The sequence below is a fragment of the Urocitellus parryii genome, chromosome Y (genome assembly GCF_045843805.1).
Source record: "Urocitellus parryii isolate mUroPar1 chromosome Y, mUroPar1.hap1, whole genome shotgun sequence".
Classification (NCBI taxonomy): domain Eukaryota; kingdom Metazoa; phylum Chordata; class Mammalia; order Rodentia; family Sciuridae; genus Urocitellus; species Urocitellus parryii.
Window position 1 is genome coordinate 30,333,052 of NC_135548.1, and position 23,872 is coordinate 30,356,923.

The 23,872-nt window shown below is 37.1% G+C and overlaps 1 long non-coding RNA gene and 1 pseudogene across 2 annotated transcripts in view; one reads left to right on the top strand and one right to left on the bottom strand.

Moving 5' to 3' along the window:
• The window catches only part of LOC144251054 (sterile alpha motif domain-containing protein 11-like), a 17,960-nt pseudogene extending 17,291 nt beyond the window's left edge, over positions 1–669 (bottom strand). Inside the window, exon 1 of the transcript XR_013342616.1 lies at positions 134–669. The product of XR_013342616.1 is annotated as a sterile alpha motif domain-containing protein 11-like (transcript). The remainder of the gene's footprint in view (positions 1–133) is intronic.
• Positions 669–19,283, top strand: LOC144251055 (uncharacterized). The gene is made up of 3 exons (XR_013342617.1): positions 669–909; positions 14,772–14,826; positions 19,070–19,283. It is a non-coding gene; the product is annotated as an uncharacterized LOC144251055 (long non-coding RNA).
• Positions 19,284–23,872: the final 4,589 nt, after the last annotated feature.

A 23,872-nucleotide genomic window follows, 5' to 3' on the forward strand; every position in this document is an offset into this window, starting at 1 on the left:
CGTGCTCTGGAGCTGCAGCGCACTCTCTGGGCCAAAACCAAGTCTCCCCAGTGGCAGAGCGAAGGGCTCGGACCCGCGGGTCCCCAGTAGCGAAGGAGAGGGACAGCGGCTTGCGCCCCCTAGTCGGCCGCACCTGTGTGGCGGATGCTGCGCTTCCAGTCCTTGGCCGTCTGGCGGCCGCTGACGAACTGGAACTCCTTGGGCATGAGCCACTCGCTGCGGTGGCGGATGGACGGGCCTTTGCTGCCCTGGCAGAGTTTCCGTACGTTGAGCAGAGCACGGTTGGCGCCACACTCCACCTCGATGCAGGGCTCACCGTTGTCCAGCAGCGGCTGGAAGTCCGCGGCCGCTGCGGCCAAGAGGAGCTCAAGGGCCAGTGGGTCTCTGGGCAGGTGGAGGTTCGGCGTGGCCTCGTGCAGGCTAAGGTAGGCGCGCGAGGGCCGGAGTGGTGGAGCCAACAGTGCTTCATAGCCTGCAGCAGAGGCCGGCAGCGAGGCGGCGGGGGGGGGGGGGGGGGGGGGCAGAGCTGCTGCGGCGGGCAGCGGGGCCAAGTAGCCCGGCAGCGGAGGCAGAGGCAGCGCGGCCAGGGTCAGGTGGAAGGTGGCCAGGGCCAGGGCCAGGTCCTCGCGGCCCGGGAGCTCCTTTTTGACCGCCGGCATGTCGCGAGGGTGGCCCAGCAGCCGGCTCTCGGTCGCCGGCGCAACTTATTTTGGCCCTGGCTGGAGTTGCGTCTCCGCCGGCCCTGAAGGCGCCTGGCCGCGCTTCCTCCCCGCCCGCTACTGCGCCCTTGCACCCGAAGCCGCCACTGCTGCAGCAGGGCCGCCCCTTCCTGCTACCCGGCCTACTGCAGGGGTCTCGGCGAACCCAGACATGGTGTGGCCGGAGCTGCTACTGATCACAGACCGACGGGTAAGAAGGCTGCAAAAGCCAAAGCCCCACCTCCAAACCCGCAAGGCCCCGCCCGCCCTCCACTAGGCGCCACACCGTCGCTGCTCCAGGTTCCCCCGCGCTGGGCCCTCCGCCGCTGGGATGAGGCCGGAGCCGCCTCTTCCGCCGCCGGCAGGGGGAGGAGGGTCATAAATAACCCGCGGGCAGCAGTGCAGACGGTGACCTGAGACGTCCTGGGGGAGTGAAGGGACGGCCGTCAGCACTTCTGCCCCCAACCCCACTGCGCCAGACTTGACCCATCCTGGAGTGCCTGCCTCTTAAAGCCCCCTTTTTATCCATTCTTTCATCAGTCAATCAACCATTTATTGAGCGCCAGATGTGGTGTAACACCAGGAAGAGCCTACCCAGAGAAGGGGTTGTGGGAAGAGAGATGCAGAGGAAGAGTGAGAGCACAGGTGTAGAGTCCAAGGAAGTGCGGGTTCCCAGAGTCCTGGCCTGGCTCCCGGCTTCTCTGCCTGAGCTCACCAACTTCTTCAATGAGGCGGGTGCTGCATGGGAGCGCACCCAGACCCACCAAGAACAGGGGGACATGCAGGGACTGAGCTTATGGGCCACAGGTGTGGCTGACACTGAGCTATGAGGAAGCACACCTGTGTACACAGCTGCCCAGCCACCCACAAATGCATGCATGCTCAAAGACATACAAAGAGCAACCACAGGTGTGTCACACCCATGACTTTTTGTGTGCCAGCACAGTAGTTGCTGAGCCTGAATGCATCGGACAGGTTCATGGAGCACACAAATCCTCAAATACTTCCCACAAGCACCAACACAGACAGGATGTGTGCTAAGAGATACAGATCACAGATATCCCGAGACTGGGACTTGAAACACAGGCACAGATGGAGCCAGCTCCACATGTTCACCTGCCAAGGCAGGGTGTCAGGCACAGGTGACACCCAGTTGGTTGCACTATTGGTCTAGAAAGAGTTAACCTGGAAGGTCAGGGGTTAGAGGTTAGCCAGATGAGGCTCCCTCAGACATTCCTGCAAAGTAGCTAGAAACTTCAGGAATGTAGCCTTTTCAGACCTAGGGAGAGCTGCCCTGCTGGGACACCTGGGCAGCTAGCTGTGAGCTGAAAAGAAGCCATGCCTTGTCTCTCAGCATGCAGGATGGTGTTTTGGGGCTGTCCACTACCTTAGTCTCTGCCACTTAAAGGAACAAAGAGAGAGGGCCTGAGCTCAGCCTCACCCCACTCCTGTGGCCATGCAGTTGGTGTCCAGATGCACACATGCAGGAATTCTAGCAGGCACCCACAGCGCCCTGTACTGCTGGAGTGACATTACCTGTGCAGTGACAGTCATATGTCATGTTCAAGGGTGTCAACACAGGCAGTGACCAGACACAGGCACAGTGATGCACAGGTGCTCAGCACTCCTGAATTCACCCTCAAGGCATCACAGAGGCCTCTCCTCCTGGCCTGGCAGCATGGGCCTGATCCTCTGTCACCAGTGGATCTGTACACTCGGCCCTTCTGCAGAAGGGACAGAGATGCCTGTTTCTGACCACATGGGGGCAGAAGCAGCCCCCATCTTAGGGCAGTCTTCCTGGTGCTGTGGTCCCACCAAAAGGTAGACTCTGTTGGGGAGGCTGAAGCAGGTGTGCAGAGCCTCAGACCCTCCTGCAGCAGCTGCATGACCCAGTCTTCTCTGCCCTTCTTGGGACCTTACTTTCCCATCTGAAAATGAGAGGTGGTCTCAAAACCCATCTTCTAAAGCCTTCTTTAAAGAGGTGGGCTCAAAACCCACCTTCTAAAGCCGCCTTTAGCTTGAAGTAAAACAGTCAGCAGAGCAGCTATGGGAGGTGGGAGCACCAAACCCCTGCACACCCTAGACACTTTCCTCTGTAAATGGATCTGGAGCGCAGAAACTGAGGGGCTCCCATCAACTCTGAGCCAAGCAAAGGGAAAGAAATGAGTTATCTAGTGCCCCCTGAGGCCCCCAAATCTATCTCATCTGTCTCTCACTGAGATAGATGTGAGGGTGGTTTATATTCTCCTCCCTGCAGACAGTATGGCCACACTTGGGCCCAGTCTGGATACTAGAGCATACACAGGGGTGCATGGGAGCAGCTGCTGTCCTGCAGAGTGGATGCGGGGGCAGGGTGCAGTTCTCTCCCTCATGGCTCAAATTATTGTAGAAATGTTGTGCACCCTCAGGGCCACCAGAGCTAAGTAGCACACAGGCCTTAAGTGTAGTCTCACCCACTCCACGTCCCAAGGGTGTGTCAGCAGGGGTGGAGTGAGGGGCCCCATGTGCTCATGTGTGTCAATGCTGCGTGAGGGGTGTTCCTGTGCTTATGTGTGCTTGCCCTGTCCTCCTGCCATTCATTTTAGCTGACACTCAGCACAAATACGGTATGAAGGCCTCAGGGACCCGTGTTCCTTACTCTGGGAATCTGGGCCTTCATTGGTCCAGCCCAGCAGTGCTGGTTAGAGTTCACTCTGTGTACAATTCACAGGCCCTGTGAGCCCTAGGGCCAGAGCCCACCAGGAAGTCCTGATAGGGGCACTAGGCTATGCTGTCTGCAGAGCTTTGGGGCAGAGGTCATCCCCAAGTGGGGAGAGGAGTGGGTACAGGTGGGGTCTCTGCCAGACTGCCAGGTGGAAACAAGAGGATATCTGGGCAGTTCCTTCACAAAGAAAACCTTGGGCGGGATGTGCTGAATCATCACGGATGGTGCTGGAGGGAAAAGGAAAGGGCTAGAAGGGGTCAGGTGGTCAGCTGCTGCTCTGCCTCACCTGAGAGCCCCCTCAGCTGTTCAGGCTGCAGGGTGGATTCTCAGTGCTGGGGTAGTGGCTTTCCTGACACACCCTGGCACATGGCAGCTACCAGTGTCTTAAGGACTGTCCATGGGGCAACCCAATGTGGCCATGGGTGGATCCAGCTCATACCCTGATCTGGTACCTGCTGGGCTCTTTGCTCTCTGAGCCATTCCTAACTTGACATGGCTACCCTGTCCCTGGGCAGCACCATTGCCTGACTGCTCCCCTCTGCTACCACCTGCCCTGGAATCTCTACATACCTTCCTGTCCCCAGAAGCTTATTAAGAGTTGGACTACAGATCTGGGAGGCTGAGGCAGGAGGATCACAAGTTCCAGGCCAGCCTTAGCAACATAGCCGGCAATGTAAGCAACTTACAAGACCCTCTCTCTAAATAAAAAAAAAAAAAAAAATAAAAGGATTGGGGATGTAGCTCATTGGTAAAGTACCTCTGGGTTCAATCCTCATTACTGAAAAAAAGAGGGTACTGCCAGAGGTACCCTCTTCATCAGAGAGAGATACCTGAAAGTCTTCTGCTGAAGAAGCCTAGGTAGACATCCTTGGTCTTCAGCAAGCACTGCCCAAGCTGGAAGATAAGGTTAGATCTAAGGGTGCATAAGTGGGATGTGGTGCTGTTCTGAGGACCCTGCCAGTGACACAAGGGTGAGGCAGAGTGCCCACGGACACACAGCGACAGGCAGTGGTCACACCATAGAGGGTCTGAGATCCTGCAGACCAAGTGCTGGCTGCCTGAGATCTCCTGATGCTTATCCATGTTTCTCCTGTGATGTGCCTTCTCTGTCCACCAGCGAGGGTTTGTGGGGAATTTTTGCTGTCTGAGGCCCCACAGGGCAGGATTCAGGCCTAGGAAAAGCAGATATGGAAGCTCAAAATAGAGAAAACTAGTCAGACTCAGAAAAGTCTAAAGGATTCACCATCTTCCATGTTCAAGTAATCCTCTCCAGGAGCAAAGTCCTATTAATGACTGACTGTACACACCTTTAGTCATCACCTTGGAGGTCCCTGTAGTAAAAGCTGAAGAGCAGTCAGACTCTTTTCTCTTCCTCTTCTCCAGTTCCCTCCTCTGCTTCCTTTCCATGCTGCAGGGCAAATATTAATTTGTTCTTAATTCCGGCAGAAAACTAAGGTAATAATGTTTTGATTTCTAATATTCTCAAACTGATATTTCAAGTAAATAAAAAATATATAAATTCCCTAAGCATCAATGATGAGTTAATTCCCGAAGAAGTCATTCTAACATTTTGACTTATAACAAAAACCCACAAAAGCCCTGATTTATTATCCAGTACATTTTTCTCTACTAAAAACCTAATACATGGTATAAAACTAAACACAAAGGTCTTAAAAGACGTTAAACAATACATTGTGGGATTTTCTTTAAAAATGATTTCATGCCCTACTTTAGAAAATAGAAAGACATTTTTTTTGCAACTACTGGAGGAGGGGAGAAGGTATTAAAATACCATGTCTCTCATCAAATCGAAAAGAACTTTTTTTTTCCGAATTTTGTGATACATGGTAGTAATTCACACCTTTTTCTCTCCTACCTTAAAACCCACAGCCCACATCTCCCAAAATATAACAAGTAGGGCAGTTTCTGTGAAATCTTTAATAAATTTTCTATACCTATATAAGATTACCCTTCAGGTTTTCATTTTTAGGGGAGAAGAGTTATCATGGTTTTCACATAAATGAGAGATAATGCACTCAGTGTTCTACACCATGCTGTTTTCATTTAATAGTATGCCTCGGAGATAAATATGTACTTATTATGGAATTTTTACTAATTTTACTCCCCCCCTGCCCAGGAACAAATTGTATTATTCTGTGTTTTTGTCTTTTATCAATATTCAAACTCTTTGGTTGGTTGCTATATCTTAATTAAAGTCAGTCCTCTATAACTATGGGTTTAGCATTCAAGGATTTAACCAATGTGAGATAAAAAATATTCAAAAAAATTAATTATGTCTATACTGAACATGTAGAGATATTTTCTTGTTATTATTCTCTAACCAGCACAGTATAGAGCTATTTAAATAATATTTACACTGCATTAAGTATTATAAGTATTATGGAGATGATTTAAAGACTATAGGTATATACACATAGATTGTATGCAAGTATTCTTCCATTTAATATAAGAAATGTGAGCATCAGCAGAGATTTTAATATCTTCCGAAGTCCTGGACCTAATCCTCCTTGGGATTTGGAGGAAAGACTGAACTTACCAGGCATATCAGAAAGGAGTTTCAGAGCTTCATCTGTGCCAAAGAGGAGGAAATTGAAAAGGTGTCATGGTAATAAAAGCTTATTTTATTGGTTTCTTATCTGAATTGATTCTGCATACTTTCAACAGTTCTAGATATTTTATACTTTCACTCAAAAGCCTCCATTGTTCCCAAATATTTATTTAATCATATATAATTATCTTAACTGATCACCTAGGACCATGCAATATCTGCAAAACTTTATGTCCTAGTATTCCTCTACACATATCCCATGCTGTGTCTAAAGTGGCCTTACTAAGAGGCCCCCACATTACTACCTCCATGTTTTTGCTTAGTTTTACTCTGTTAGGAAGCCTTCTCCTTCCTCTAGTAGTAAAAATGTCACAGAACCTCTTTTCCCAAAACAGGGCACGAAATCATTTTAAAATAAAATCCTGTAACACATTGTTTACATGCCTTTTAAGACCTGAGTATTTCTCCTGTATTAGACATATCTGCATACCTAGTATCCCTTCTAGGGTGACTATTAATTACTAAAGAGCAGTGGCAATGTCTTTCTCTTCTGTGTGTATCATGCAGTACTCAGCACAATATCTGAGGTACGTTCTCAATAAATATTTGCTGATTTGAACTCAATTGAATTTGGTACATTTCTACCCCTGCATAGAAATAAGTTTCTGATTTATAATGAGGATTTGTGGTAAATATTTCAGCTAGACTTACTAGAATTTATCTATTCCATTAAATTAAAGGCAACTGTGCAGTCGCCAAATAGGTACTTAATATTTTTCTATAAAGTAAACAGGTTTAAGTTTTCATTTAGTGATAAAGATAAAAAATAAAAAGGAAACTATCAGCAGTAATAGTTCCCATTACAGGGAATGAAAATATTTGGCTTTTAATAAGGTACAGACCAGAATGCAATGATAAAAAAAAGTAATGAAAAATAGTAATCATTTTTCCCTAGATCTGATTGAAGTCATAAAAAAAGAAAAGGCTCTTGGGTGGCCATGTTGTCAAATAAGAGGAGACTAACAAAGCAAGTTAATCAAAAGAAATAAATTCAAATTTTATCTTCAAAAAAACAACATAAGTTAAATTTCACACCTGACGGAAAAAAAAAAGGCTATTTCTTAGGGCTGGGTTCTGAGCTTTTCAATGCCTTTGGTTTTCTTCCATCCAAAATAAAGTCGATGGATGAGTTCTTACTTGATATAATATCTCATTTTGGTCAAGATTATTTAACAAATTTCATCACTCTCATTGAAGTCCTGGAACTTGGCACATGGCTTTGACAAATTATCATTAGGAAGAACAGGGAATTTCTAATAGTTATTGGAGAATCACATCATAGGGAGAAGATGGTGAAAATGACCTTCACAATGCACTCATTTTTCATTTCCTCAGTATCACAACTTTCCATCTGAGTTTCCAATATTTCCATTGTAAATGTATCAGATATCACATTTGTATAGTATGTATCAGATGATTTTCTTGTACTTACCAGAAGAAGGGTACAGAAATCAGAATATGAAAAATATGATTTTCAATTGGAAATGAAATTCAAATGGAAAAAGTATTTTTAATTATTAAGGAATTTTTGAAATCCTATCTAACTTGAAAATGGAAGCTACATTTTATCTAATGGTAATATAAGGAAGAAAAAAAGTAAAATATTGTATCCCCAAAATATAAATAGACAATTTAGGAGGAAAGAATATTAAAGCAGGAAAGTTAAAAGAAGCCAATGGATCAATCATATGTTGAGAAAATAAATGTATTTTATGACATTTTTTCAATTTCTGAATTTAGATTCCAAGTTTGTTTGGCTTTTTGTTTGAGTTATAGCAAGCTAATTAAAGAGGAAAATAGAGCTATTTATTTACAAAACTGATTATAGCCATAAGATTATTAAAAAAATAGGAGATGAAGTTTTGACATTACATTTGATGAAAAAAATCTGGTAGATTTGGATTTGTTGATACAATAGTTTCCTGAACATTTTTCTTATCGTCAATTTTATAGCACATTTCATGGGTGTCCTATGAAATCCTAAGAAATTGTTATAAGAAACAACCCTTCCAAAACATTTTCAATATAATAGTTAATAACTATTGAGTGTTTATTATAAGCCACATTCAGTGCTAGGTACTAGGCATTTACTGTCTCATTTAATGTTCATTAGAAAATTGTTGGTGAAATCTACAGACGAAGACTCTCAAGTGAATTTTTCAAGGTCACACAAGTGCTAAAAGACACACTTAGAATTCAAACCTAAGAGTAGCAGACTGGAAGATGCATTCACCCATACATCTCAGAAACAAAATGAGTAGGGCTATTAAGCTATGTAACATATATTAAGTGCTCACATGCTAGATACTTTCCTTATCACTCTAGGTGTAACAATTCGTCAGATGTCATATCAATCCATGAGTAAGTAGCATTATCATCCTGCTCTAAAGAGGACTGTAACAAGGCATGAAGAGTTTAAACATTTGCTCAGTATCACACAGCTCATGAGTTCAGAGCAAGGGTTCAAGTCCTAAACTGCCTAGTCCACATACAATGCTACTTTTTGTATGAAAGTTTTAGATAGCTGGGCAGCAAGAAGCTTCAGCATGCATTTCTTTGTACTGTATTGGAGATTACTTGTCCTATTGAGGTTTGGTTGAAATAGAAAGTTCAAATGAAAACAGGTAAGAGGCTTTGGGAGTTATCCAACCATGAGATTATAACTAGTTTCATAATTGTAGAAATTGAAAGGAAAAGAATGGATTTAAATCACAATTTGCTGACGGGGGTTTTGAAGAATGAAAATGGCCACAAGTCTCTGAGTCATGCAAAATGCTTGTGCTGTTGGCAGTGGAAACTGGGAAGTGGAAAGATTCTGAGAAAGTAAATGAGATGGTGATTAATGTTTATATTTATTAGCTATTGTTTTGTTGCTTTATCATCATTTGAATTGATGGGAGGTTTTTTGCAGTATTATATTCATTTATAAAAAGAATACAAGTTGTGGAAGGAGCATTAGTAGTTCATTCTGATTCCATATCCTGGCATTTAGTAAACTTTTGATATTGGAATTCACTTTACATCCCTGTATCAGTCTTTTTAGTTACAGAAGGGCTATAAAGATCAAAATAGGTCATATATGGAATATTACTTTGTAACATATATAGGGATGAAAACCAAAATGATTATCATTATTTCTCTGTCTGGGGCTCTACTCATGGAACAAAAACATCCCAGTTTTGTTATGCAAAAATCTTATTCTTAAACAAATCAATCAAACTCTCTGCCTGTTCTGTAAAATGAACTGCTAGTAGTAACCAACTCAGGAGAGTATATTGAAGATCATTACATGATGGATTCAAGATGCTCATGAAAGTATATAGCACTTAGTAAGTCAAGAAATGAACCACAGAGTAAGTTGACACATGCCATTGCTATTATTAATACTAACATTATTTCTAACTTTATAACTTTTATTATTTGGCCATCTAATGTTGATGCTATGGTCTATTAGGCCATATAAAATTTTTAACTTAATATGTACAGAAAGTAGTACCTCAGTTTTCACAAGTATCCTAATATTTATAGATATTGATGATAATCTCCTAAATAGAAAAGTTTATCAGATAATTAATACTCTTGGCTTATTTTCTAGTTGTGTAAATACAAAAAAAGGATGCTTTGACTTATATGTGTACCTAAAATATACTGTACTTATTTTTTATTGAACAATCATAATTATTTATCATCCAGTTGTTTAAAGTATTTCTCTTACTATATAGTAAAAGAAGAGTAGTTCTGCTGTGTCACAAATTTGATTTAAAAACACAATGACCTTTAGTATTTTTTTCCTTCATTTTCAATGAGTATGTTGAATAATCCAATAGGGAAGGCATTTTCCTTGACAGAAATTTATTATAGTAAAAAAAAAAAAAAAAAAAAACATGTGCTGAGATTACAAAATGTTTTAAAATGTTACCATGTGAATATTATTTTAGTGCATATATTTCTACTGTAATGGCATTTGCCATCTGGCATTCTTGCAAATAAGTCTTCTTTCCTCACACACTGTACATCTTTCTACCTGTCTTTCTCAGTTTGTGTCTATTCATAATTAATCTCTGGGTTCATGTAATAGGCCTCTCCTGCATGTTCTCTTAGCTAAAGAAACAAGTACTCAAGAGTGTAACATCATAGGCAGGAAACAAAGGATTCACATTCCACACTCTGTGTTAGAGAGCACTGATATGATTCTCAGGAGCCAAGCTTCTTAGCAACGAAAGGAAGGATTTACAGCCCTCCAGCTTTCTCAGCTACCAAAGCTCTTGAAGGCTTTCAAGAGCTGACCTTCTTAGCAAAGAGCTAGATTCTTTTAATGCACTCACTTTCAAAAGGTAGCATACCTGTTTTTCCAGTGTGATGTGGATGCTATTAAAAGGGAGTTTCCATGGATACGGACCTCAGTGGAAATGAAATAGGATTGTCTTCTTTTCAGATTCATTGTTGCTCTAAATATTCCTAAAACCTAGATCATGCCATCCTTTTATGCACCTTTCTTATGGCTAACATCTTATTTATAAAGCATTGTCAATGATAAGAAATCAATGCCTTTCAAAAGTGTAGGTTCAAACAAAGGTATTTGTGTGAGAGGCTGTAAGATGAACTTGGAGAAATGGTCAGTTAATTAGAGTTCATTGAGTGTGAGCTTTATTAGGGCTCATTCATGTATGGGTTTAGAGAACACACGTTAATAAGAGAAACCATCCATTTCTTTGAAATAACACAGAATTTGTCAAATTTAGATCCTTCTTTAAATAATGTGAAATTTAGTTTATATGACAATAACACCACAGGGGCTGGTGTTGTGACTCAGAGGTTCAATCCTCAGAACCACATAAAAATAAAGATATTGTATTCACCTATAACTAAAAAATACATATTTAAAAAAATAATACTATAAAGTCTCCCCTTCATTTTCTCTCTTGTATTTTTAGTCAGTTAATTCTAAGAATATATATGCCCTATAATTACATATTTCTGGAATATTATCATCAAAATACATTAAATTTTCTTTGCCAAGACCTACCTGAATGTCAAATGTAAAAGAATCAGCTCATTTGTTGAGTCTATTATCTGCCCAGCGATAGGCTTGTCTCTGGAACTGCTATATGAAGGGGACATCTATGTTCTGGAAAGCTGATGAGACAGTCACACCACCCACTCTTCATTGAGATATAAGACCTTGCCAGGAAATTTTTCAAGCCTTGAGAAAATAGTTACCGAATATCTGAGATATTTGCCATAAATCAGTGGTGCAAGAACCCCTCACCTGGTAGAAGAGAAAGAAGTATACAAAATAAAGTTAGAATTTTCAAAGTGAGCAACTGATCTAACTTTTTGGTATCAGAATAACTCTTCACCTTGACAAATTTTATGAATTCAGCTCAGCAGCATCAGTGATTTAACAACCCATCGAAGCATAAGAGGAAAATCAGTGTTGTCTCAAAGACACAGCTGATCAAATTGATTGAAAATTCAGCTAACTTTACTGGATATTAAGGAATTTTTAATACAGTTAATGAGTTCTTGATCCCCTTACATTGATTCCTGGTCAGATAAATACAGAAAAAAAACACATTGTTTCATGATAATTATGTTATTTTAGCTATTAATAAGCAGAAATAAATCACTCATGGAAAATTCAAAATCAATTTGTGGAATAAAAAACTTTACTTTTTAATGGCTAAAAAGCTAATCTTTTTCATGTATCAGATCACTTTATTTCACTTGGTGTTCAATTCTCAGCACCACATAAAAATAAAAAAATTAAAATATCACTAATTTTTGTAAGAAAAATCAAGGAATTAAAATATCACTAATTTTCTGTATTAATGTCTATATGTGAAATCATGTCCCTAGAAATGCATGTCTACCTTCTAAGGAGTGACCTAACAACTCTGTGGCATCTCATTAATTTGGGAATTGCAATCTATCAGTCTAACAAACATCAATAATTTCCACAAGAAATTTATCTGTGTTTCTGTTTGTTTTGTTATGTTTTTGTTTTTGTTCTTGTTTTGTTTTTTGTCTTGGTAATGTTAAGATGAGAAATAAAAGTGAAGACCTATTGTTATTCTGAAAATCCAAAGTTTAATATTAACTCTCAAATCATAACTTAAAACAATGAACAAATTAAGAGAAGAAAATGACTTGCTTTAAAGGGCACTATTTATCAGATATTCAGATGTCCTTTGAACAGTGCTTTTTCATGAAAAGTTGCACTTGAATAACCTCACTTAAACTTTAAATTGTTTCCCATTTAATTATGAAAAACCACCAACAAATAATGATTTTTGTCAAAAAAATAAAACTGGAGGAAAGTTATTTCAGGTTCTAGCCTTTATTTCATTAAATTATTATTAAGAAGTCAATTTCCAAATAACTTTAAAAGAAACACATTTAACATATGCTTTATTAACTGCTATTTGTGCTTCTTTAGAAAAGAAATTCTAAAAGATTAATTATTCTCTTAACTCTCTATGGACATTTCAGCTAAAAACTTTGAAGGTTGGGAATGGTAGAAAAAAAAAAACTTTCACAGAAATTCATAAACCCTTCAAGTACCACAAATAGGTTTTAGGGAGAATGAACAATTTATTAGATTTATTGCTTGTACTTGATCACATAACAGAAGTTATAAGGTATTCTACAAAAGAAGATAAAATTGAAGGTTGTTGGTTATTGTAAAATAGCCAAACGAGAGATGTGACCCAGGACTAAAGAAGATGTTATTTTATCTTTTCTGTCACCTGTATATGCCTCTCCCTTGAGTCATTGCTGAGTGTTTTCCATTGTTTTATTTTTTATCCTTTTTGTGAAAAAAGTCTTCTTGTTTAGTAAGCAGAATTAAAGTAGTTGAAGTTTATAGAGTCAATGACTGACAAACAGTAAGGTCAATGTCCATCCCATCCTGGAAAAATTGAGGTTAGAGCAGGTGAAATTATCATTCTGTTTTGTTTTTATGGCTCTAATGGAATGCCAGAGAGTCCCTGACCTCTGCTGCCACCCATGTCTTACTCTAATAGCAACGAGTAACCGTTGACACTCATTTAAAACATGAAATAAGGCAAAGAATGGGCCAATATGCATGTTTGGCCAAAGAAAGTCTTTGAAATAAATTTCAGAGGGCTTTCAAGAAAATCATAACCCTTATTCATTTGGCACATAAGCATTAAAGTTATGGTCAGTAAACACATACACACACACACACACACACACACACACACACACACAAAATAACCTGTACCATTTATTTTCTTTTGGACCTGAAGACCTATATACTAAGTTATCCTACAAGATAACCATCCACACGTACACATTGTGATTACTGAGAGTATGGACATTGCTGCTAACTGGCTGGAAAATACAGGAGAGATGCTTTGGGCATAGAAGGTTGTTGAGCTGTACACCCAAATCTTTTTTTTTTTTTAATTTAATGTGAGTTTATTTATTTTCAAAGAATTAGAGAGGGTTTTGTTTTGTTTTCCCCTTTTTTATATGGAGCAATAGCACAGTTTTTGAGAAGAGTTCAACATGTGAATGGAGAATGCAAGTTCTGGTGGTCAACTGGATACTTGATCACAATAGTGACAACAATTGCACCACAAATGGGAAATGTTCCTCACGTATATTCAAAGAAAATATCAGGTTTCATCCAGAAAATGATGAAAAAATGTGTAGAAATTTTCCATGAGGAAGAAAGCTATAGCAGAAATACAACTCAGGCTTAGTTATGACTAGCTGCAAATCTTAATTCTCTTACTAGAATGATGTACAAGAGGAGATTAATGATTTTGATTCATTATTTTCAATGAATTTGGATAATGCTATATATCTTTTGGTATTTTTCTTTTTATATTACTTTTGATTAAATGATATAGTTGTCATTTAATTATTGAACAACTAACATAGAGCAGACACTAACTAAATAATTATTCCCTTCTCATTAACTGATTATATATCTTTATTGGAAAAAATTAATTTCATTTAATGTGGTGTTATTTGTTGGAGTTCCAGAAATAGAACCATCAAGTAGGGTATTATATAAAGTAGTACTATGTTTTAATTTGGAATAAAAAGTTTAGACTGATTCTGGCATATACAGAACACATAGACACATACAACACACATACTAAAACACACCTGCACTTTAGAAGATATCTGTAAAAATAAATGTAAACTACGTAGGACAGAAGTCTTATAAATAGGTAGTGAGCACATGATATCCTTTTATTATTTTTAACTTTTTAAATTATGCATTTACTGATGTTGTAATAATAACATATTAATGTTTATAAACTGCCTACTTTGTTCTTTAAAATTCTTACATTATTGATAATCATTCTTATATAACTTCTTCATTAAAAATATTATAATAAACTATGATATCATATTATTACCATTTCTTGTCTCTCACACTCATAGATACATTAATTCCTGTAATGTATATTAATTGATGGCAAATGCTTCTGGTCTGCATGCCGGATGATACTAGTTTCACTTCTTATATTAAAATAAAACTTAACTATTATTTATTGCTTTAAAACAAAGAATAAGATATTGAACTCTACTAGTATTTTACTTATACTTTGCAGTGATCTGTGGGAAAATAAGATTGTATTTAATTTTCTTTTTAGTGTATTGTTTATGAAGATTTATTATAAATGCTCCACTTTGTTTGTATGGAGGATAAACATGCTTTGAAACACTGTAAGTAACATAGTAATTATTTATTTTTCAGAGTTTTGTAGCATTCACTGTGGATACATGTTGAATCCTGGGAGGACTGCTCTTTGGTAATTAGCTTCATTGTGTCAATAAAATGAAACTTCCCATTTATTCTGTGATGAGTTTTGGTAAAGTATGTTTTACTGAAAAAAAAATCATGCAATTGACTGCATAGGGTTTTGCAAAACACCTCATGTTTTGACTGTTATGTCCTGCCTGCTCCTGATTATTGTTATTTATTTCTTCTCCATTATTTGCTTAAGTTATTCTTTTTTAATTTATGTGTGATAGCAGAATGCACTAAAATTCTTACTACACATATAGAGCATATTTTTTCATATCTCTGGTTCTATACAAAGTATATTCACACCAACTCATGTCTTAGTTATTCTATTTGTCTCTTTGTCAACAAAATTACTCTTACTGGTTTTAGTGTTTTCTACCTTGAATTCTACTTTAATATTTTTAATAATTTACTAATTATTTTCAGTTTTTAGATCACAAAGTTCATTGTACATACAAAAGCTGCTCTACTTTATTACATACCTTGTTGAGGTCTTGAATATTCTTGCTTTTCTGACTATTTGATCTGGCTTTGGCAGAGACAGTATACTAAAGTCTCCTATTATTTTTGTGTATCTGACCATTTTGCCTCAAATCTCTTATACTTTCTGCTTTATGACAGCTTCTGCTTTGCTGTTTAGTAGATAAATATTCATAACTGTCATGTCATCATTGTAAGGCACACACTTCAGATTTATAAACTTCTTTCCTTTGCTTGTTTAACACTTCTGTGGCTGCACTCTACCCTGTTGTAACCAATTTTATATCCTTCCTGCTTTTTGGCATGTCTGTTATATTTTTGACCTTGAGGTTTTTTGAATGCCTTTGCTTACACTTGTCTCTTGTATAAAACAAGAGACCAAGATTTTGCTTTGTGAGCAACCTGAAGGTTTTTTGTCTTTTAATAAGCAACTTAATTTCATTTCCATTTTTTGATATGACAATTTTTGTCAGTTCTGACATGTTACTGTATTATGTGTTTACTGCTTTAGATATCTTTCATTATGAGATAGTTTTCAATACTCTCATTTTTCCTTTGATTTTCTAATACTTAGGATATTCTTTTAGTGTATCAAATTGTTAATCTTTATATTACTACCATCCCATGATACTCTCAGTTCTTTATTTTTGATTGCATATTTTTCCCCAAACTGATAAACAATAAAATTAGAATGTATCATTTTCCTCTCCCTCTTGCAAACCTCTCCTTATCAACTATAAAGTTACAATGAGATTATCTTTTGGGATCCTTTGTTCCTGTAGTTAAACAGCACATCCTGAACAAATGTTTTTGGCTTGCCACTGACAGTATTCTCTCTTTCCTTATATATACAATAATTTCATCAGAAACTACCTTGATATTGATGATTCTGGATCAATTCTCTTTTGTGCAGAATGTGCCCTTTAATTATTTAGATGCATGTTTTATTTTATTTCAAGATCATTTTCCTAATTGTAACTTAAAATATTTGCTTTGTTCCATTGTTCTGCTATTTCTTTTTGGATTCCAGTTGTATATTTATTGGATCACCTTTGTATGTCTTTAGTATTTCTCCCTTTGTTTTATACTCCACTTATACCCTCCTTTATTGCATTTTATTTTCTTACCTGTTGGCATTTTGATCTTACATTTTGCTATTTAGTGATTATTTCACAATGACTGATTTTTTTCTATATGATTATTAATTCATATCCATTTTTGTTTAGAGTTAATTATCTTAACCATTTTTTTCTTAGAGTTTTCAGTTTCTTAATGTTATTTTATGGTTATAAATATAACATGAGAATTTTTTCTTTTTATTCATAAATTTTATTTTTACATTTTGAGACACGGTCTTGCTAAGTTTCCCGGGCTAGCCTCAAATTTCTTATCCTCATGCCTCAGCTATCACAGTTGCTGGCATTAGAGGCATGTGCCACAGTACATGGCATGAGAATGTCATTTAAATTCACATTGGAATGATGTTTCATAGTATTATCAGATCCATTAAGTATTTTTTTCTCATGAATTTGCTTCTTGTTACTGAGATTTTCTGACCTTTACCCCTTTGGGGGAAGGGGGCAGTACCAGGGATTGAACTCAGGGGGCAATCAACCACTGAGCCACATCTCCAGCCTTGTTTTGTAATTTTTCAAATTTAGAGAAAGGGTCTCACTGAGTTGCTTAACACCTTGCCATTACTGAGGTTGGCTTTGAACTCATGATCCTCCTGTCTCAGCCTCCTGACCTGCTGGGATTATAGGAGTGCACTACCATGCCCAGCCTTTACACTCTATTTTAATGTAATTATTTTACTCTGTTGTTGCATTATCATTATAATTATTAATGCATTTATTATTGCTAATTAAATGAACTTGGTTTTCTTGGTCAAATTATTAGCAGGAAGGTCCTATGAAGAGTTAAATTTGGGTAAGATAGATTTTCTCTTTTCCCAACTTTGTAATGTTTCACTGATTGAAAATTCCTCTTACATGTGACAATATTACCTTGAATATACAGTTCCTTTTCCTTTATCTTTCTCTCTGTTTTAACTATTCCTAGATCACTTCAGAAACTTGATTCCAATAAAATATGGAACACATGGCTGAAATGTTTATTTCTCCAAGAACAAAAATAATAAAAATATGTCTTTAAAATTATAAGGATTATAAATGAAGCCATAGAAAACTTGTTATCAAAGGTGATCTCATCACCTCTTCACTAAATTTGTAATTAATAAGGCAGTACCCCTCCTCGATACGAACTGATGAATATAATATGGAGGAGACTCCATATTGCATAACTATAGGAAGTGATACAGCACAGAATCCATGAACAACTGAGGATGGGAATGAGGGTGTTAGTCACAGAAAGTGAAGTACCCTTTGATAGAATGGGAGCTTTGACTCATTAAGAGTGGGCATAGCCACAACTCTTAGCATTGTATGTGTCTGCAAATCCTCCCTCTCCATTTATTTTATGCTCTTCATTGAGTCAGAGGGTTCAAAGGTAATGGAAAATGTTCTTGAATGTTCTTGGACCTCTCCTGTATAGATTCTGCATACTTTCTTCCTTTTTACAGAACATAAAAAATTTTGCCACTATTTGCCATATCCACTATTTTTATTAGTGGGTGATGTACATGCTTAATTCAGGTCAAAGTCTCACTTATTTCTAGAATCTTAAAACTAAACAAAACATATAATCACCAAATTATACTCTATTAGTTTACAAATGGAAAAATTAAACTCACAAAGTTGAAGTAAAATGCTCACTGCACACAAGGAGCTGGTAACCGATCTATCTATACCTGAAATTCAGTTTTGAGGCTTTTTCTATAAAATTGTAAACTTGTGCACCTCTCCATTACTTTATAGGTTTCAAAAATTCTACCATATAATCTACTCTGAAGTGAAACAATTCAAAATCTTGAGGCTGGCAAAGAACCTATAAGAACATTTAATCCCATCTAATCACTGTACACTATGTGAATGATAACTCCCACTTTCAACAAAATTTGCTTATATAGTAATCAAAAATCATTTCTACAGATGCATTTGTTATTGAAATGTAAATATTATACTTAAGTATTGTAAAGACACACTTAAGATGGAAGAAGAAACTTCAAAAGTCATTATATAGCATGAAATAATTTAATAATAAACATACATTAAATGATGTTTCAAAAACCAGAAGCAATACTCACTGTCACAACCATTGTAAAGAAATTTTCATTATACCCATACTTAATTTATATATATTTAGTTGCACACAGTCAGAAATAAAAGTGTAATCTTCTTACCTACTAAGTTAAACTGTATGAAACTGGCATTTTTATAATTGAAAAGCTACCAAACATATGAGCAACTTTATATCATTTATCCCACATGCTTCTGAGTGATTACAGAATGGGAGATACTAATCCTGATCTCCTCTCCTGCATGCATTTTGTAACATGAGTATTTTACTAGGTAGAATGTGACTCTATTTAAATTTATTTTTCATTTTTTACCAGGGAAGTCTTTAAATACAATGCAATGGCATTGGACATAACATAAATTCATGTACAATACCTTTTTGAGAAGGAGCATTTTAAAAGCATTATTCAGGCCAATTTTGATTATACATGTTTATTACATTTAAATTTATGACTTAAATATATAAATTTGAATAAGGTACACATTGATTTATCTGTGAGTAAATTGAAGCTATATCTAATATTTGCCATTAACTTTTCATATGATTTACATTTTTTTTTTCTTTTTTAGCATCTACAGGACATTGATACACTAGTAACCTGAAAACTATCTGGACTACCTCCATGTTACACCAAGAATCTTGGAGAACATATTTTTTTAAAAAAATCACAGCTATTGATTGAATATTATACAACTTCCAATAATGATATTGCTATTGGAAGTCATCTCTTGAATTTCATCCTCCTGCAATTTTTTCCCCTTGTCACTAGAGTACACTTTCACTTCCAATAAATGGTTTCTTTGTTCTTCTCTGATCTTTAGTTTTATCTTGTATTAAGACCATCCTTCAGCCTGAGAAGTGCCTGTCAATAGCTATAGGTAAGGAAAAGATAGAAGTTGAGGTGAGCCCCTGTAGTGGCAGGTACAAAAGATGGTGATGGATGAAGTGGGGGTTGCTCCTGCAGCCATTTTGAGGACAGCGCTATCATGACAGCTTCTCTGTTCTAAGGGCTGGCACCACTTGTGGGGAAAATGGAGCAAAAAAAATTAACCATCCATAGTCAAGGTCAAGAATGCTAAGAGGAGATTTTAATGGATTGGGTGTCAAAACATCATAGTGGGTATCTTTCCAAGTATTTAACAGAGAAAGCAAACTACAAGCAGAACAACCTGATTTCAAAATTCTGGCAGTTTCTTCTTTCATTCGGAATCCTGACTGTTCAAAATTAAATTGCAATAAAGATAAATGCAATGTGTTAAGTTGTCCCTGAGCTATCGGAATCAGATAAGAGGTGTGCAGCATTGTGGGGAGATCACATAAGATTGCGATAACTCAAATGCTCAATTTGTCAAATGGCTCTTTCTGTGCAGAGAGCTGAAGTATCGTTGTGAGTGTGAGATCAAGATCCTGAACAAGTGCTAGAAATAACTATTTTTCTTTGTGGATGAACAAAGATAAATGCATTCTGAAGGAGGAAAAACTAAGAGTGCTCAAGCTTACATATTTCCAAATATGTTTCTTCGGAAATAAAACTAACATAAATGGTTCATTTCCTCCCATCCTCAATCCTTTGTACAGTATTTTCAGTTTCTGTAAAAGAAACTATAATAGCATTTTGTATTTGCATAGTATTAGTTGTCTAAAAATTCAATAATATTATGGATAGAAATGGTGTAATTTATCCTTGCAATGCACCATTTGTGTAATTAAAAGTTTTTTTCCTTGCATTTTTTTGTTTTCAACATAGAAAAAGTTAAGATCAGGTTGGAATAATCATACAGATAATATAAGTGTGATAATTGAAAATTGCCATATTCATCATTACATTTCCATCAAGACTAGGATTTTGCCACTGTTAGGTTGAAATACCACAATATCAGTTAAAGAATACTCTGCCTATCTGCATTTCAGCAAGTAGCTTACATACAGGTTTTCTTTCTATATTACTGTATCTCCTGCAACACTGTTTTGGCTTGAGGAAATGCAAATCTCTGTTGACAATTAATTATATTGAGTTTTTAAGAGTGTAAGACACGATTGAATCAAAATAAACCTTTATTCTCAAACTGGAAAAGTGCACACTGATTTCTAAATCATATGCTGTATCATAGTAGACTTTTTCGGATGAGTAATGGGCTTTCAAATAATACCAAAGTATAATAAAGCCATTTAAAATAAATGTTTTCATAAATATTTAGTACATTGCTCAGATATATTATGGTCTAAATGGAACCTGAGTATATTAACTAGCTTGAGAACTCAGGTCTCTGCCCAGAATAGTTTTTTAGGAAAAAATAGGTAAAGAATTCAGAAAATATATCAAGAATATTAGGTTCATAATTAAGAACTCAGAATAATTGGGCTTCTAAGAGTCAGAATCTTGGACAGATCAACAAGTCCAGGAAATTTTCTTTAAACAGAATTTTTCCCTATCACTGAATTTTATTGTCATCAGAAATAACCAGATTCCCTTCCTCAAAAAAATCTTCAGAAAATCCTTTCCCTTTCAGGGACAGTGGTGGATGGCATGTGGGCCAGAACTTTTGTGCAAATACACATATTTTCTGAATCAGGTGCCTGTATTGAGGCAGACCAGCCATCTCTTAATTTTCCTCCTTTTCCATCTGTGGTATTTATGATTTTGGGTACCTACATTTCCAGTGTGAGGGATGACCTAATAGGAATTCTGAATGATGCAGTTTTATAAAACATAAAGATCTTTAGCCCAACTTCCAGATTTCATGTAGCACTAAAAATGGTCTTCATCAAAAACTGAATTATAAGCATGTTTAAGAATCAGAATCACAGGGGAAATGCTAAAAACAAAATTACTACTATTGGCTATCACAGTAACCTTTATTCGGGTACCATAACAAGTATAAAATGAGTAGCAGTAAATGATGTCTATGAGCCTTCAAAATATTGATAAAAATGAGTGAAAAGAAGAATGATACCGTGTGTATGTCTTTGTCTATGAATAGTACTATCATGTTTTGGCACTGAATTCAGAATACCTTTCAAATGTCAGGATTTGAAGAGACTAAGAAAGTTATTCTAAATCAATATCTATTCTAACAGCTATGATTCTTAACCTAAATTTTTAGGGCTCTACAACATATTATTATCCATGTATTCATAAAACACAAGTAGTTAAGCAGTTAGGTAAAACAATGATGGTCCCTAATATTTTATGGATAGTTCTGGAAGACACATTCAAAATGAAGGACCATTGTAACTTATATTTTCAGTTAAAGAAATAGTATTCATTTATTTGACCACTCACCCATTTTGTCAATAGCTAAAAGTACATATTGAGTGCTCACTGTATGAGAGGCACTTTTCTAGGTATTGGGGATATACATCAGTAAATAAAAAAGAAATTCCATGTCTTCACAGAGATTCTGTGTGAAAGACAATGTAAAACTTGTTTAGTCTACAGAGTAGGTTAGAAGATGAAAAGTGGTACTGAGAAAATAAAGTAGGAAAGGAAGCCTAGGGCACACTTGAAGAGTGGGGTATAATTTAAATAGGATAGTTACTGTAAAGAAGATGAAAGCTAAGCAAAGACTGTAAGGGAGGTTAGGAAGCTTACCATGTAGGTATCTTGGGAGATAGCATCATAGGTATTGGGCATAAACAAGTGTAAAATGCAGAGACAGTAGTCTGCCTAACATATTTGAAGATGGGCATAACTGAAGAAGAATGAGAGGGACAGGAAGTAGTGGCAAAGGAAATCATAGTGGTAGTAAAGAGTGAAGAGACAAATCATATAGGTGATTTTTAAGCCATTTTAAAGACAGTGGCTTTCATTCAAAGGAAAATCTGAAGATAGAAGGAGGGTTTTGAGCAGAAGAGTGACCTGCTGTGTATGCATAAGTAGATCTACCCAGAATGCTTTGCTGAGAATTCAATTTATGGAATAGACAGATAAGATAAAAGCTACAAGACCAGTTAAGAAGAAGCTATTTCAAAATTCAGTGCAAGGAGTATATGGAGATAGACCTATGGTGATTGTAGGAGCAGTGATGAAAAATGGGAAGACTCCAGATATATTTTGAAGAGAGAACCAACTGAATTTTCTGATGAAAGGTGTGAGACCCCAAACAAAAACAAACAATCCCCTTGGGTGACTACAGAATATTTTAGCCACAGTGTTTGGAAATATGAAATTACTACTAAAAGACATGTGAACAATTGAAGCAGGACCTTATTTGTGTGAGTGGAAAATGGGAATGATTGCAGCAAAGAGAAGTTTGTGGGAGATCAAAACTAGTGTGCCTTAGAGAATAAAGGTGAGAAATGGCCTAGAAGAAAGAATGAAGAATTATGATACCTGTGCAAACTCTAAGGTCCAAAGTAAGGAGAATGGGAGCAAAAAATAATGCTACTTAATAAGACTACAAGGAAGGCCAGTGTCCTGGCAGGAGTTGGATGATTATAGTGCTGAGGTGAGGAAATATTCTTTCAGAGATCACATTGGTACATAGAGGAATTTATTAGTGATCAAGAGACGACAGGAGCAGTTTTAAAATTCTAGATTTTATATTGCTTTTTCAAATCAGAGTCCAGTTTATATTTTCCAAATTTGCTCTCTATGCTTTTGCTTTGGTATAAAATTAAGTTTGTTTAGGGAAAAATGGTTTCTTCTGAAATCTTTTTTAAAAAATAGTTCTTATAAATAGACCTTTATTAATTTATTTATATGAAGTGCTGAGAATCGAGCCCAGTACCTCCCACATGCCAGGCAAGTGCACTACTGCTGAGCCACAACCCCAGCCCCTCTTCTGAAATCTTAACAGCATTGCCCAAAAAGACGTTTCCTCAAAAGTTTGATGTTACCCAATAATTTTTTTAAAAAAATCTTTTATCTATGACCCCGAAAGGAAAATCAAAGTCTCTGATACACTAAAAAGTGTCTCAAGGCACTTTCTAATGAAATTATAATGGCAAACATTACATATATGTAGAAAGAGAACCAAATAATGAGGCTAGAAATGGGAGGCAAAAAACTGGAGACACAGTATTTTTAAGACCCTTTTCTCTATTTCGTTCTTCCTTACACTCTAAGCTCCTTTACTTTAGTTAATTTATACTCCTTTGCATTTAGCCTACTTTTTCTTTTAATTCCTGATTGTCCTTTTCCTCCTCAACCTCTAAATATTCCCCCTCTATCTTTTTTTTTCATCTGTTTTTCTCCTTTCCATGAATTCTTTCAAATGTACATAAGTGGTGAGTTCTTTTTCCACCACAGTCCTTATTTTTATCCTTCCTATCAGCACTGTAGGACATTTGTCATCTTATATGAGATTCCAGCAATGTGCATTCATTTGTACTTATGGAAAGGTATTGCTCACTATCCCTTGCCTTTGTTG